Below are 14,982 nucleotides of genomic sequence, written 5' to 3'. Positions count from 1 at the left end.
ACATGATGCATGCACATATATATACTCAGGCACACACATATAGACAAAATAAATACATCTTTTAAAAAAACCCTACCTCTCTCTCCATGTCCCTATTTCTGTTTCTGGAAACTACCTCAGGACACATATCTGGTCACCAAATTTAGAAGCTCTCTGGGAACGTCCTTCCCCGCACAGCTTCCTGCTGCAATCCTCCTGGTTGGGCTGATTCCTTATAGCCCTGCAGGTTCTGCGGACCCTGGTGTTCAGCGCCACTTGGCTGCAGGATCCATTGCAGGCATTTTGAGGTGTCTGAGCCGTGGTTAACCTGTGTCTCTGCCTGGGTTATGTGACGCCTTTCCCACCACCCAGCACGGTCTCCCCTGATAGTTCGCCTAATTCCATGTTCCAGATGTACCCAAAACCCAGATGCCTTCACTCAGGCAAGCAGTCCTACCCAAGAATGCTGTTCGCCCAAGAACGCTGCTCGTCCGAGAGCGCCGTCCGGGCTGTTTTGTCATCTACAAAGACCAGACTCGAGAACTAAGCAATTAATTTTTTGACAAACATCACAAAACCCTTACTGTTCTAAGTAGGTTCACTACTTTCTTTTGGGAGATGGGAGGAGGGCTGCATTCCTAACCATCCTTGGCTGTGGCTGACTATGGGTGGAGCATGTCTAGTAACCCCACTGTTTCTGAAAAGTTTTCCAAAGGGCTCCAGGGAGGATGGCTGCCTCCTTTGTGCTCTTTTTAAACAATCACTTGTATTTATTTTATGTGTATGGCTGTTTGGCCTGTATGTATGTCTGTGCACCACATATATGTAGTACTGGAGGAGGCCAGAAGAGGGCACTAGATCCCCTGGGACCGGAGTTACAGAGGTTTGGGAGCCACCACGTGGGTGCCGGGAATTGAACCGGAACTTCTGCTAGAGCAGCAAGTGCGCTTAACTGCTCTCCATAATCACTGTGCATTTTTTTTTTCTTCTGCTCTGTGTTTTTCCTACAAAAGAGTCGCGGTTACTTTCTGAAATCTCACGTCGCTATTTTGAGTGTTGATTTTATTCAACTCGTCGGCAAACATTTACTTATTAAAATAGTGTAGGCCACGTGACATTTCTGCAGCCCTTTCTTCAGGAACGACTGCTGGAGTGGAGTGGGTGCCCTGTTCACTTTACAACGGAGGAAACTGAGGCTTGGAAATGACAAGTTTCGTACGGGTGGCCCTCACAGTTGGCAACGTAATGCCACCCTCGATGGGAACGGACTAAACTAGGGACAGAGATCTGGTTTCTAATGTCAGTTGTGCTACCCGCAGCCACCAGGTGACCTCCGACACAGGCCCAGCTTATTGGAGTCACTCTGGTGCTCTTCTACCAGTCTGATTGCATCAGGTGAAGAGAACCTGTGTGGAAGGGTAGGGGAAACAGCTCGGGGATGGGGTGGGACTGCGAAATAGGGAAGGCTTCCTGGAGGAGTGGTGGTAAAGGATCGCTGAGAGGGAGGAGGTGTTGGAGAGGGCGCAGATGGAGCAGGGTGGCAGGGAGCGCCCCGGCCTGCCCGCGACGGCCCTCAGCCCTGGGTCGGCTCGGTCCGGAGTGTCTGGGAGGGTCCGGACGCAGGGCCGCCTGCTCCTCCTCCCGGGAGGGCGGGAGGGCGGCTGCAGGGCGGGGCGGGGCTGGCGCGGCCTCCTGGCGACGCGGCGCTCGCTGCTCTCCGGCCCGGCTCTGCGGGCTGCAGCGGGAGCGGGACCCGGGAGGCGGAGGCGGTAAGTGAGCTCGGAGCCGGAGCGGGGAGGGTGTGCGCGGGCCCCCGGGGCTGCCCCGGACGCCGAGGGGCTCGGGCTCCTGCCGCTTTGCGCAGTGCTCAGCCTGAGCGTGGGTCCCCGGATCCCGGCGCGGACGCGCAGTCCCGGGGCTGGAGGTGCGCTCCTGCCTCCCGCACCGCGCCCTTGCACCCCCGACGCGCCGAACGGTTGGTGGCGAACCTGTGCAGGGCTCCAGTGACAGCTGCGGGCGAGCCGCACGGAGCACCGCACTCGCCGCTCTTCCCTGCAGTGTTTGATCTCGGCGTGCTCTTTAAGACCATTCCTTGAACCGAACAGGCTGGTGGTCGCTCCTCTGTCCTGGCCCGCGCGCCACTGCACGGTCCAGGCAGGTCACCCCGAAAGTCCTTACCCCACAAGAGCACTTTTTTTTTTCCCCCTTTGCCTTTTGAAGGACTTTTCCAAGTTGCATCACTGTTTGGCTTCTAGACAGGTGCCTGGCTGTGGTATTGGACAGAGAATTTTTAAAAGAACTTTGTGTATTTACTATGTGCGTGCCCCTTCACCCCAAGAGCCCTTCAACACCGAGTACCCTGCTCCAAATACAGTGGGAGTTCTGTTAAAGGTGACCTGGCTCGCAAACACACACCTGGTGAGATTTAAAATCAAAAGAAAAAAAAAAAAAGATCCTCACCTTCGTTACCCTTTGCCTACATCCCGATTCCAGGGGTCTCGGGGGTGGGGGGCGGCCGGTGGGAACATTTAAAAAAAAAGCTCCCCCCCATGGTTCTGGGTGCTGCCAGGTTTGGAACTCGGAAGCTCAGAGCTCTCCCTGGGGAGAACCCATCTGCATGCAGCGCTCAGGCTCCTTACCCACCTCTCCACCAGGGGGGCCTGTGGACGCCGCCGCACGCCAACCTTAGACCGCAGGTGGTGCCTTCAAAAAAGAAAAGTTCCCTTTGTTCCTAACTCTGTTTACAGTAAATATTTCCAGGGGCACTTTCTACCCAGGAGGTTGGAGTGTGGGCATTAGAATCTCAAGTCCTTGCCAGAGTCAAGGTTATAACACAGGGTTGTCCTACCAGGGAAAACCAAGTGATTTGGAAAGGATCTCAGACGAAAAGGAGAAGAGAACACTTAGGATTTGGTGAGCTCTTGTAGACCCTTCCTTACACACTCACGTGCGCGCCCACACACACACGTTGAAGTACTGGCTTTTGCATAAACTTAAGGTTTTTTTTTTTTCCCCGAAGTTGGCGAGATTCTGAAGGCTTTGCACCTGGCACTGTGTCCACGTGTGCGTATTTGTGACTTAGTTCTCTCTGATGTGTGCTCCGGCCCTCAGGAGCAACCGTCTGTATGTTTCCTGATAGAATGAACCAGAGTCAGTGAATGCGCGCTCCAGTAGCACGGCAGGGCCCAGGTAACTTTCCAGTCACCTGTCAGGTTATTTGAAGAATAACAAAGGAAAAAGCTGAGCCCGTGTTTGAATCCAGTGATTTTGGTCACATATGTTTTATCAACACAATTGTCCCTAGGCTGACACTCTCTGGTATTCTAAGTAAATATTCTCATGAGTCTCTCTCTTGGGTGTTAACAATGTGGCCACAAATCAGATCTTGCCTTTTCCTGAGGTGCTGGACCTGTGTATTGTCTTTTTGTAGTATCAACATGCAGTCCCTTTAAGGATGCCCTGGGGAGGGTGTTGGCCCGTGTTTGTTTCTGGCCTCTAACATGAGCCAGACGGACACTGATTTTGAAAAATAAAAAATGATAGAGTCTGGCTCCGTTGGTCTGTCCGGCTTCCCTTTCCTCCTGCTCCCATATTTACCCTGTCCTGTGGCTTCCCTTTCCTCCTGCTCCCATATTTACCCTGTCCTGTCGCTGTGTTCAGCTGCTACAAGTGTTACCACTGGGGAGTGGCCACTGTAATTGTGGCCCTGGCTCAGGAGTGGAGGTTATGTGGAGTGCAGGGTGTCACAGAGTGGCCCCCGGAGCCAAGTCTTCAACCTTGGGGAACAGAACCATATAGAAAGTATTTTCCTGTGTGTGTGTGTGTGTGTGTGTGCGCGTGTGTGCATGTGCGTGCGCGAGCTCGCGCATGCATGCATGCATGCATGAGCATGTACCAGCCCATCAAAACGGGGGTTGTAAACTCCTTTTCAGCTGGGGAACGAGATTTCCCTAAAGATGCTCTGGGACTCCTGGTCTCTGAAAAGTCATACCCAAGGAGCAGCAGTTAGTGACCTGTACGCTGAGACTGAACAGTGGCAGTTGCCTGTGAGCTGGGAGCGCAGTCTGGCCCCACCCCATGTGTAGTTCAGTGTGGCCAGAGGCAGATTTACTACAACTCTTCTCACTCTGGGATAGCAGTGGTAGTGTGCTCACCCGACCAGAAGAAAGTAAGTGAATAAAAGTGGGACTCGTGAGTGGGACACCTTCATCCCGGGAAAGGGTACAGCCTCCAGAAGAGGCCTGTGATTTGTCCTGAGAACTGTGATTGTCTGTTATAACCAGCCACTTAGTATAGTGGCTTCATTTTGTGTGTGTGTGTGTGTGTGTGTGTGTGTGTGTATGCCCATGTGTGTCTTAAGTTACTTTCCCATGCTGGCGGAGTGAGGAATGATGGAATTTAAAGTGTCCCTTAGCTCTTTCCCTCTGAAACTCTTTATCTAAAGGATGATGTTAACCTTTCCAAAAGGCTCAGCTGAGTGATCCCTCCCTCCCTCCCTCCCTCCCCCCTTCCTTTGGTCCTGGTACTAAAGGGCAAAGATACATAGAGAGGCTGGCACCCAAGGAGAAAAATAAAGTTCAAGGGATTGAAAATTGGGTAAGTTCCCCTGGGTGACACCCAAGCACACACTTTCTTCTGCCATTTGGCGTTGTTGTTAAGATGGAACCAGTTATGATATGAGAACCCAGAAGGGGGGGAGGGGGAGGGGAGGAGAGGTGCTGATGGGGGCGGCACCAGGGCTGAGTGGTCTTCGTGAAGTGGGAAGCTTGCTGGGGTGTTCAGTCAGATGTCCCCACTGGGGCTGGTAGGATGGCTCAGCTGGTCAAGGTGCTTGCTGCCAAGCCTGAGGACCTGAGTTTGAGCCACAGAACCTACAAGGTAGGAGAACTGATTCCTGCAGGTGGTTTTCTGACATCCATGTGCTCGCCCCGACACAATCTCCTCTACTTTGTTCCTTCATGTGTCTGCTTTCCTGTTACCCAAGCCAATGTTCCCAGGTCCTCGCGTGTGTGTGTGTGTGTGTGTGTGTGTGTGTGTGTGTGTGTGTGTGTGTGTGTGGCAGGAGCTCCTCCGACTGAGGTAAATCCTCCTGCCTTAGCCTCTCAAGTGCCGGGATTTACTGCCCAGCCACATGAGAGGTGGTAGTTGTTATTTCTTTCTTTGGTTACTCATTGAGCAACTATTTAAAAAGCCACTAATGCTGGCTGGCTGAGCTCTGTCCCATCTGCCAAGATCTTGGTCAACAGGATACGGGTCCTTGCATTAAAGAGCCGGAGTGTGGGTAGTGGGATCTGCAGACTGGGTTATGGTGAGCTGGGTACTGTGTAGGGCACAGTCTAGCCTCCCCTGGCTCGATTCCCCTGCAGTTCATGGATATGGAAGGCATAAAAAAACACTTTCTGAGATTCAAGTTGCAGCTCATTTCTGACTCTGGGACTCTGCACTGGCTTTGAACCTAGTGAGTTGCGGGACTGGGGGAGGGGGAGGGGCAGGCCCCCATCACTCAGGAGGGAAGAAAGAGGATGCCAGGCTCTGGTGGATGCATTTTGCTGGAGGGTCTCTAGGGAGCTGGGAAGCCTGTGTGAACAGGACAGGCCCATCTGGCTGTTGGTGGCTGGTCATGGAAGGCTAGTGGCGCTTCATCAGTGACAGAGTCGTCGTCGGGCAGAGTCCCCGCTGTTCACAGTGGAACCTGCTGCGCTCAGCCGGCATCCTGCATGGCTGCTCTAACACAGGGCTCCTGAGCTGGCTGCAAGCTGCATTTCATTCACTCCTCAGTCTTCCCAGGAGTGCTTCACAGGCTCACAAGCTCCCAGTTACTAGAATGGTTACTACTGCCAGCAATAGTTACTAATACACAGGCTTGTCATCCCAGCCATTCAGGAGACGGAGCCAGTACGTAGGTTCAAGGCTTGCCTGGGCTGAGATCAAGGCCAGGTTGGGGCAACGTAAGAACTTAAACCCTGTCTCCAAACCACAACAAAAAATACTTTTTTTTTTTTTCATCCAGACTAGTCTCAAACTCACCAGGTTGCTAGGGTGACCTTGAACTTACTGGCTGCACCTCCTAAATTCTGGGATTATAGGCAGACACCAGATGCCTGTTAAGGCAGTGCTGGTAATTGAACCCAGAGCTTCATGTATGCCAGGCAAGCCCTGTCAATGAAAGCCCACCCCAGCCCGGTACTTACTATTTGTTTATTGATCATATCCAAGTGCCAGGTTGACCCTCAGCACTTCTTTCCTCTGCTCTGAACCCTGACATCCCTGGAGACTCCAGGTCCTGGGGCCACTCACCACGCCTGTGCTGTGGCTGAGCAGAGATTTGCAAGTACTCTCAGGTCGGGCCTTACTACAGAGCTCAGCTCTTTGCAAGGCTGCTCCCTTAGGCAGAGCTGACTAAGACATTGTGTTTTCAGGGGCAGGAGGAACAGTTTAATGGTTAAGAGCACTCACTGTTCTTTAAGAGGACCCGGGTTGGATTCCCAGCACCCACACACCAGCTCACAACTGTCTGTGACTCCAGTTCCAGGGAATCTGACACAGTCTTCTGGTCTCTGACACACATGAGGTGCACACATGAGGTGTACATACCTTCATGCACACAAAATATTCATACACATAAAAATGGGCGCATCTTTTAAAAAAGACGTGTTTTTAGTGCTCCCCCTCCGCCCCCCATGACACAGTCCCCTCAGGTTTAGATGGATGTATAGATCCCTCCTGGAAGATGTAAATGTCTCAAAGACCATTGCGTCCTTGTGGTCCAAGAGACTTTTCACAGGCTCTTCCTCCTCTACTTCTTGTTTTAGAGGAGAAGGCAGATTCGGCTGTTTGGGAAAGCTCTGAGTGGGCCCACTCTGGGTTAGGGAGACACTGTTCCTGAGTTTCTTCAGTTTCTTTGTAAACCTCTGAGTTCTGGAAGTAACTGGTTACTGAGTAAGAGTGAAAAGCACACTTGAGTGCTGGGCTTTCGGGGGTACAGTGAGGGCCTGCAGTCCGAGTCTGGTTCATGTGATGCATGCAGCCAGAACAGAACTTGGCTGCACCGTAATTACCTTGAATTTATCTTAAATTTGCAGATAGTCGTGGCTTCAGGCCTGACAGAACTGTCATTACTTAGGAGTCCAGAACAGATTCGCAAATGAGCCGCCATCATTACCATGGGCAATACCGTGGGCACACACACAGGATTCCCACCTAGAAAGACTGGACTGCCAGGGGCTTAGAGAGTCAGCAGGGAGTTAAGCATTCAGGATTACAACCCAGGGCATATTCTATGAACTTGGACTGTGCTGCCAGTCTGCCTGGCAGCGTCTTTGTTTACAGCGTGGGGTTTATTCCCTGCTGTCCAATCACAGGGATTTTGCTTGCCTTAGGTAAAGTACCAATGGTTCAGGACATTTTTTTTTTTTTTTTTTTTTTTTTTTGTATCTGTAAGAACAGTATTGTTGTTATTATTGAGACAGGCTCTCATGTAGCTCAGGTTACTTCAGATTCACTATGTAGCAGAATATGACTCTGAACTTCTGATCCTCCTTCCTCGACTTCCCAGGTGCCAGGATTGCATCCCCATGCCTGTTTTATGCTGTGCTGGAAGGTGGAGCCCCTGCATGTTAAGGACACGTAACCAGCTGAGCCCGATTCCCTAGACCTATTGGTAGCTTTTGGAAGGAGGTGGAGGAAGCTGGTTTTAAAGGTTTGATTCTCTGCTGTTTGCTTGTGAGGTCTTTATGCCCCTTCAGAACCACACAGTTGCAGCTGGAAAGTGGAGAGTGTCCCTCCCTGGCCCAGTCAAGTCTCAGAAGCCTGGGGGTGGGAGACAGACTGGCTGAGAGCCATGATTACTGTCGAAGGATTAGAGTTAGAGGAACTGGGCTGGAGAAATAGCTCAGTGGTTGAGAGCACTTGCTGCCCTTACAGAGGATCCAGGTTCAGTTCCCAGCGCCCACATGGTGGCTCACAACTATCCGCAACTCCAGTGCCAGGGGATCCAATGTCCTCTAATAACACCCAAGGGTAACACATGTGATATATGCAGACGTACAAGTAGGTAAAGTTCTCGTACATGTAAAATAAAGTAAGTGAATTGGGTAGGGGGATACTTTGCTTGGGGACCATAGGGTGGCATTGACCAAACTCATGATCTCCTTTGATTATGAATTTTTGGTTTAGGACTTAGATATTTTTGTCTAAGATGTGTCCAGACCAGTTTAGTCCTAAATGTTCCTGCTTTCCTGGGCCTCTTGTAAGCTTTGGGAAGTGAGGAGGTGAGGGAGAGTTGGAGCCAGGCGGTTAGACTTAGCTTTTGGCTTATTATGTAGCACTGGTCTTCTCAAGGCATGGATACCGCTCCCTGAAGGCCTAAGTCAAGGTTTCTGGGTGTGAGGCAGCAGGGTCGGATATGAGAGAAAAAGAGAGAGAGAGAGGATGAGAGAGAGAGAGAGGATGAGGGAGAGAGAGGGGATGAGAGAAGGGCGTGTTTCCTTCCTCCTGGGGGGGTCTATCCAAGACTGGTTCCTCTCTTATAACAGCACTGGTGATCCTAATTTGTTCACCCCAACCTTGTCTGCCCATTTCCCTGTAGCATTTCTGTGGAATAGTCTCTTTCAGCCTGTTTTATAAGTGAGAGAAGCAAGGCCACGGGAAATGGGATAATTTGTCAAATTCAGGCAGCTTCTTAGGGGTGGGATTCAGGGTTTAAGCCCAGGTTTCTAGCTCAGTTGCCCTCAATGATTCCTGCCCCTACACATGTGTGGTTCCACTTTCTGTTCCTGGCTGGTTTGTATTCTCTTAACTCACTCCTCTATTTCTTCAGCAAACGAATGCTTTATATATATGCCTTCATTGATTTATTATTATTGTTTTTATTATTCTGTTTTGTTTTGTTTTGTTTTGTTTTTGAGATAGGGTTTCTCTGTGTAGTTCTAGCTGTCTTGGGACTCACGCTGTAGACCAGGCTGGCCTTGAACTCACAGAGATACAACTGCCTCTGCCTCTCCAGTTCTGGGATTAAAGGCGTGTGCCACCACCACTCGGCCAGATTTTTTTTTTAAAGTACTCTTAAGGAAGAGTTGGTTAAGTCTTAGGATGTGGCCCTCATCTTGCTAAGAGCTTGCTGGTCTCCAGCAGTTGCCTGGAAAGCCTTCTTTGTCCGTCATTAGGAGTGTGGTTCTGGCAGAGTCCTCTTATCTGGAGTTTGTATCTTCATCTGTAACGTGGGGGTCAGAGCCTACTTCTGGTTGCTGGGTAGAAGTAGATCGTCACAGTGGGTGGCACAGCGTAGTATTGCTACCCTGCTGCTGGAGGTCAGGGATGCTGCCACGGGCCTTCAGTTCTGAGGACAGTTGGCGGCTGCAGAGGACAGTGGGCTGAGCCCCGCTCCATTGAGGTGTTAGCTCACTTTACCATCTCTGATCAAAGGGAGTTTCTAGTAAGTGATAAAGGTCCCTCCCCGCTTTCCAGAGTAGAGTGCCAAGTGTAGAATTTCACTTTTTATTGGTGCTTCTGTCTGGCCGGCAGGTGTCCCCGAGTGGGACTAGCCAATTTACTCTCTACTAAGCCCCCTTTCACTTCATTTGTAATTGCTTTCACTATTTACATATAAATAACCTTGCTTCTAGCAGTGAAACCCCTTAACCTCCAGGTAGTTAAACTCAAACTGGGAGGAGGTCGCCAGGTGGAGTGGCCCAGGACTGGCTGCAGGCATTAAAAGCTGTCTGTGTGTGTGTGTGTGTGTGTGTCCATCCTGTCTCATTTTGCCAGTTAGTTTTAACTGTCAACTTGTCACAACTTAAGACTCCCTTGAGAAGCGAGCCTTAATGAGGAATTATCTAGATCAAATTTGCCTGGTGGGGATTGTTTTGACTATTTACTAAGGAAGACCCAAGCCATTGTGGGCCACACCATTCTCTCGGCAGGGGGTCCTGAGCCCCGTTAGAGCAGTGAAAGCCAGCTGAGAGCAAGCCAGGAGTCACACTGGCTTGTTTTTTTCTCAGCTCTTGACTGTGGATATGATGCTGTAAGTTCCTGCCTTGACGTCCCCACAGTGACGGACTTGAACCCAGAATTGTGAGCTGAATAGACAAAACGCCTCTTCTCCTAATTTGCTCTAAGTTAGGGTATTTTTTTTTTATCACAGCAATGAAAAAGAAACGAGGGCCCTTGTTTTGCTCTAAGGGGTAAATTAACCAGTGAAGGCGCTAGTGAGATTCCAGGCTGTGCCTTTAAATTATTATTATTATTGTTGTTGTTGTTATTGTTATTATTATTATTGTGGTGCCTTTGCGCATGCTATACAAGCACTCTGCTACCGAGCCAAACTCCCAGCCGACAGCCCCCGCCCCCCCCCCCCCCCCCCCCGCAGGTGTTTTTAGAAGCTGTACTTGGAGGGCAGTGCAAGGTGACAGGAGCAACAGCTAAGGAAACCCGGGTCTCATACTGGGGTACATCTGTTGTTCTGCCAACAGTTCTTCCGCTGACATGCGCAGACCGTAGATCTGGAGGCAGCACAGTCCAGGCCTTGGAAGTGTGAAGAGGGGAGTAAGTTGCTTGGCTACTCTATCGGTTTCACCTGGGGCTGTCCCTGTGTTTGTTGTGTGACCTCTTATGCCTCAGTTTCCTCATTTGTGAAAATGGTAATTCCTACCTGGAGATTGGTATGAGGGTTAAGTCACCCTGGGGAAATCCAGCCTGAAGCTTGGCTCAGTATCTGAGTTGTTAGTAGAACAATATCCATTTTATTTTGGTCTGTGGTGTGTGTACTGCATTGGTACTCAGGTAAGGGAGGGATTGCTTCTGGTTTGGGAGTTTCCAACCACATTTTTTTTTTTTTAAAATAAAGATGATTTTATGTATAGGAGTGTTTGCCTGAATGTGTGCATGTGTACTGTGTGTGTGCAGTACCTGCGGAAGCCAGAAGAGGGAGTCTGATTTCCTGGAATTGGCATTACAGATAGTTGTGACAGGCCCTGTGGGTTCTGGGAACTGAGCCTGGGTCCTCTGCAAGAGCAGAGATGTGCTAGTTCCAAGCAGCCAGTGCTTGGAATGCTGAGTCATCTCTCCAGTCCCTGGGAGGTGTTTGTTTGTTTGTTTTAATTTAATTTAAATTAAATTTAAATTTTTTGGTTTGTTTGGTAAAATACACAGTGTGAAAATTACATTTCAGAGGGGTGGAGTACATTCCTGATGTGGGGCGACCATCTTTACTATCTGATTCTAAAACTTGCCATGTCCCCAGACAGAAACCTTGAACCTACATTTTCCCTACCATCAGGGCCCCGCCTTCTTTCTGTCTCTGTAGAAATGCTTATTCTGGAGATTTCACAGACGTGCATTTCCTGCCGTGTGCTGCCTTCTGTGTCCGGAGCCTTTACTGACACACGTGGTCAAAGCGCCTTTCTGTCTCCGAATCGTTGACTGGCTCTCTGGTGCTTCTCACTAATGTCTTTTGGGGTGTGTGTGTGAGAGAGAGATGGGGGTGGACAAGGTCCCACTCCATAGCCCTGACTGGCTCAATATGTAGAAGAAGCTGTATCCCAAGTGCTGGGCTTAAAGGCATCCTGGCCTTCTTTACCAGTGTCTCTCTGTAGCATGAACTTACGGTGTTTCATCAGGCCTGTTCTCCCAAGGCATGTCCTGTTTCAAGTGTTAAAATGCCCACCTTTAACCATCTATTTGGATCCTTTTGGCCTACCAGCCCTAATGTTTCCACTTTTCCCATCCCATGCTTCCAATGACCCTTGACATGCTCACTGGAATGAAGCGCTCTTGCTAGGCTCCCGGCGTGCCCAGGAATAGGTTTTCTTGGGTGTTTTATTTCTGCTGGAGATCACACTGCAGGAACACACATGGGGACCCCGCCCCCCCATTGTGCTTAATTTCCCGAGACAGCATGGCAGGTTTTCAAAACAAGTGTCTGGGAGACACCCGCCAGGCTCCCTTTATTCCTCCCTTTAAAAGCTTTCCGCCAGGAGACGTGGCCCTCAATTAAGTCATTTAATAAAAACCTCCCTTCGTTTTAGAGCATTCTTGGGATGTGTTTACATTGCATGCCACCGAGGGCTTCTAAATGAGACGCTGCCGAGCGAGGGATCCTTAACCTGGGCCTTTAATAACATCCTTTGCTCTAGACCTCAGGCAGAGGCCCTGCCAGATTTGTCCTTTTTTCATTGGCCCAGACCCGAGGCCGGGAGGTGGGGGCTGGGAAGGTGTGTGTGTGCGCGGGGTGTGTGTGTGTGGGGTGTGTGTGTGTGTGTGTGTGTGTGTGTGTGTCCTGTGAGGTTTCAGCAGCCTCTGGTAGGAGATTTCTACCTTAGAGAAGCCTGAAGCTAAGTAAGAGATGTAAAATTAGCTCTCTGGAGAGACTGTCCGGAGCCGGAAGCTTCCCTAGGAAGGGCAGCTGCCCCTTTTCCCTCAGCCACCCCTTTGTGTGTTCCCAGGGTGAGGGCTGCAACAGAAGTTTTTAAAAAACACTCATGAGAGCAGGTGGGTGGGGTGGGGGTGGGGTTGGGGGGGGCAGGCCCTCAGGTACAGGGTGCTGTAGTCTAACCTTTTGTTTTTGATAGTGTTCTTCGGGACCTCCTTCTGGTGCTGGGCCAGGACAGGAGTGGCAGAGAATCCCAGCAAGGCACTGACTGGCTCAGGTTGGGGTTCACAGGTTGTGGGGTCCAGCCAGTCAGAGCTGGCCCTGCTCTGCCCAGGGCTGAGGCCTAGTGACCCCTCCGCACCATCCTGAGACATGTGTGCAAGGTGCTTACAGGCTCTGGAGATGCAGCCCAGTGAAGCTTCCTGCTTGGCTTTCCTACCTGGTGGGCTTGTGACATCTGTGAGACATGGTGGGTGTCATGTCTGGGTTCTGGAGGAAACGTGGGGAAGCTATGCTTGATGTGTCTGGAAGTTCCCGGGGGTGGGCACACTGAGGACTGTGAACTTTTCCCAGTGCCTTGTTGAAAAGGCTTCATGGCTAAGGCTCTTCAGTATGTGAGCCTCTCACCTTTCTGAGTGGAGATAGACACTGGGAGGGAACAGGCCTGTTCTCACAAATTGTCCTTTAGAGAAGTCAGGGAGAAAATGTCCCGTTTCCTGATGAAACACAGACAACGGAGTTAGACTATGGGAATTTTTTTCCCCCTTGAGACAGGGTTTTACTGTGTCACAGCCCTGGCTGTCCTGGAACTCACTCTAGACCAGGTTGGCCTAGAATTCACAGAGATCCACCTGCCTCTGCCTCCTGGGTACTGAGATTAAAGGCGTGTGCCACCAATGCCCTGTCTAGGAGGTTTTTATGTTGTTATGCTTTACATTTAACACTTGGGTATTTCTTGGGGGGAATTCAGCTATAGTTTTAAGTAATCCCATGGCATTTATCCACTGTACCGGGGCAACCAGGTTTGGGATTAGTGGGGTGGGGGAGGGGATCTTAAGGAGAGGCATCAGAAGGCCCTGGCTAGGACAGTCTGAAACTTGACCTAGTGGAGGACGGGAGTCCCTGTAGCTGTGTCTGGTTAATGTAAAGGGGAAAAGCCCAGCAGTGAAATAAGGTCTTTTTTTTAAAACCTCCCCTGGTACCTGGCACAGAGTGAGACACATTTCAGAATGAATGGATGTTTAGGTCAGGATCCAAAGCAAACTTTATGAAGTGTACGGCCCCGACCTACCAGCTCAGCTCAGCAAGGAAGAAGGTCCTGCTGGAAATTTATCCTGCAAATAAAGCTCAGCTGTCGTTCCTGCCTCTGCTCTGAGCTCATTGCTGGGAATCAATCTGAGGATGGAACTCTCTGTTCATTGGTTCCACACTGACGCCTGCAGTACCCAGGGCTCCAGAATCAAGCTGGGAAGGGGTTTCACAGAGAAGGGGTCTAACAGAATCGCCTTGGAGATGGCGTACAGTGTGGTGTGTGTGTGGTTTGTGGCTTCTAGAAGTCCGTGTCTTTTTCTCTTTTGAGACGTGGTCTCACTTAGGTAACCTTGCCTGTCCTAGAACTCGCTCTCTCAGGCTGGCCTCAATTCAGATTCACAGAGACCTGCTTGCCTCTCCCCTCTTGGAGACCCTGGACCAGTACAGCAGAAAACGCTATTTTGGTTGGATTACTTTGGTAATAAGAGTAGAACCACTGCTGACAGTCGGTGAGATAGGAATCTTCAGTGTCATTGATGGTCGTCTGTAGAAAAGTGGGGAGGTGCCTGTTGGTGTGAAGGAGCGTTATATGCAGTAGCATTCCGAGCACCGTTCCCCCTTGTGGGAACACGGAGGCGGTGGGCAATGGCAGACTTTTCTGGGACCGTGGGTAGTAGACTATCGAGTTGTGCTGTCCTTCATTCCCTTGCTCTGGGAGTGGCTTTCTGAGTTGCTTCTGGTACATCGGAAGGGAGAGTGTTGTAAGGGATATTCCGTGAAGTTGCCGTTAGCTCCTGTGCTCCTGGGTTTTAGCGTTCAGCCGTGTGTAATGGCCACCGGATACCCACACCACCCAGACAATGCTGGTGTCCGATGCCGTTAAACTTTTGCTACAGCTGTTTCCTTTGGAACAAAATGAAAAGCTTTCAACATTTACAAAGGAAGGAAAATGCACAATCTTAGTGAGCCTTCTCTGCTGCAGGCTGAGAGGAACCCACAGTCATAGCCCAACTACTTTCTCAAATGTGTGTGTGTGTGCGCGCGCGCATGTGTGTGTGTATGAGTCATATCCATATGAGTCCTTAGACATATTTGGAATTAGAATATTGTTTCCCATCTTTTGGGGACACTAGATTGAGATGCTGAGAATCCGACCTCGGTGGCACATTATGTTCTAAAGTTTACTTGATTTAAATTTAATTTTTTTGTGTGTGTGTGTGTGTGTATGTATGCACATGCATATGTAACATTGATGTTCATGCTCCCTTGACACAATTTTAGTAAAAACCTCCTGGCTTTCAGGAGTCTATACCATATCCTCCATGTTTGTGGTGATTGGAGTGTGTCATTTTAGATGAATTCTGCACCATTATCAGAAACGGTCA

General features: G+C 50.2%; 1 protein-coding gene across 3 annotated transcripts in view; it reads left to right on the top strand.

Annotated features, from left to right (window-relative positions):
- Nucleotides 1-1,116: 1,116 nt before the first annotated feature.
- Nucleotides 1,117-14,982, top strand: part of Cgnl1 (cingulin like 1) — a 154,189-nt gene continuing 140,323 nt past the window's right edge. The window contains exons 1-2 of one of the 3 annotated variants that reach the window (XM_052713798.1): nucleotides 1,679-1,748; nucleotides 7,535-7,678. The gene's annotated coding sequence lies outside the window, so the exon portion shown is untranslated. Of the gene's footprint in view, nucleotides 1,375-1,649; nucleotides 1,749-7,534; nucleotides 7,679-14,982 lie in introns of those variants that run through there. The other 2 variants (XM_052713808.1, XM_052713789.1) reach the window with 2 other exon arrangements.

Source organism: Peromyscus californicus, unplaced genomic scaffold, assembly GCF_007827085.1.
Source record: "Peromyscus californicus insignis strain IS unplaced genomic scaffold, ASM782708v3 Scaffold_11__1_contigs__length_118956290, whole genome shotgun sequence".
NCBI lineage: Eukaryota > Metazoa > Chordata > Mammalia > Rodentia > Cricetidae > Peromyscus > Peromyscus californicus.
The sequence above is the reverse complement of the archived record's forward strand: the minus strand, read 5'-3'. Positions and strand labels throughout refer to the sequence as shown.